We start from the raw sequence: 1,772 nt of genomic DNA, 5'->3' as shown, positions 1-1,772 counted from the left end.
TAACCCCAGCCCACCGTGTCAAACGCCTTGTGGGTGTCCAGGGCCACCACTCCTAATTTCAACCCATCCATATGGCCCACTCGGGCCTTTTAAAAAAAATATTTGATTGCCCATTTCATCTCACATGGCATCCCCCTCCCTCTAGAGATTCCCTTTGCACGTTAGTCAGCACAAGACCCCCGCTTCTCTCAATTAATGAACCTGTGCCCCCTGTGATAGACTCCCCTGTGAATACTGATGAAAAGTGTCTCAGAAGAATCTCCAGTTTGTCAGGCTCTGCCCACTGTAGTTACCTTTGATCATTATACAGGGCTGCTGTGCTATTCCACATGTTTATCTTCTTTAATTTAGAAACCAGCAGACAGTTAACCTTATTGCCATTCACATAGTAGAATTGCCTAGCTTTTAGCAGTGTCGGTCTAGAAAAATGGACACCTCTCACGATTGACGGCAAACGTATTTTGGTGGCCGAAGGCCAACCGTCTCATGTACATAACGATAGAAATACAGGTTTCCGAGTTTGACCAATGAGCGGCCATTTTGATGTAACAAGGATCGCCATTTTGTTTTCTAACGATTGCTCATTGCTTTCTGTTCAAACTGCTTCGCAGCACATTTCTGCTTACTCTGCTCAACTGTTAACATTGTTGTCTGAACGTGAAAGGACAAGGCTGCAAGGCCGCAAGGCTAATAAGAGTTTGTTGAAACACAACGTAGGCAGCTCCGGAGAGGAATGCCCGGCTCCCTCCCGAATGTAGCCTTGAAGCAGAGCCGCAGGGCATTTAATCATTTCACAGCTGCCAGCCAGTCTCGTTGTATGGTAGAATATGTTAGAATAAAGCAGCTAAAGGCTTGAATTATGCTCTTCTTATGGCCCCCCTTTTCCGAGCACTGTAGAGCGTGTCGGCTCCCAGGACACGAATAGCACCTCATAGATAGCAAGGTCTGGAATGTGACTCTTCCCCCGTATGTAGCTCACTTACAAGAACAGAAGCACTGTGTTCTGTTCAACAAAGAAAAGATGTCTCCACACTTGCAAGGTTGCATACTGTTGCTAGAATAGATATTTGAAGGTGTCATATTCGTCAAAATTGTCCATCATCAAACCGAGTTCAAAGAAACTCAATAAAGGGGGCTGTTAAACGTGTCACAGCTGATTGTATGATATGCATTTTGTATATATGTAACTGATGTACGTAATTCACTCCCTTGCGTCCCTCGAGGTCTAGAGATACACGTCGCGGGGCATGAGACCGAGTTGGCCAACTGAGACTATTTGCTTTGCAATAAACCCTAGCTTTGGGAATGCAACCTCGTGTCTGGTGTATCTATCGTGTGTGGTGACTTGCCTTCTTTCCATAACAGGAGGGACCCCTAGGGGCCCCTTTCAGCAGGGCCTGCGCAGACCTGTCATCCAGATGTTCCTCTAGCTTCTTCCGTGCCACCATTAACACCCACAGGGAGGCACATGACCCCAGAGCATGTTCCGTCTCCACTGACAACACCCCCTCTCTAGCTTCAAATGAAACAGCCGACATTCCCTAATGTATGCTGCCGAATTACTAATCAGCTTGCCTCGAAAAACGGCCATCATGGCACCCCAAAAAGTCACCTGAGTAAGGCCCACATTCCCATTTTCCCAAAGGTAATTTGCAACAAGCTCACCGACATCTCTAGAAAGCTTGGGATCTGTTGGAGAGTGATCATACCATTTCCATGGCCTTCTAGTAGACATCCAGGATCACCAAAGAAAGCCATAAAGGGGCATGGTC

The sequence above is a fragment of the Ambystoma mexicanum genome, chromosome 7q (genome assembly GCF_040938575.1).
Source record: "Ambystoma mexicanum isolate Mex_15411 chromosome 7q, UKY_AmexF1_1, whole genome shotgun sequence".
In the NCBI taxonomy this organism is placed as follows: Eukaryota; Metazoa; Chordata; class Amphibia; order Caudata; family Ambystomatidae; genus Ambystoma; species Ambystoma mexicanum.
This window is presented reverse-complemented; position numbering follows the sequence as displayed.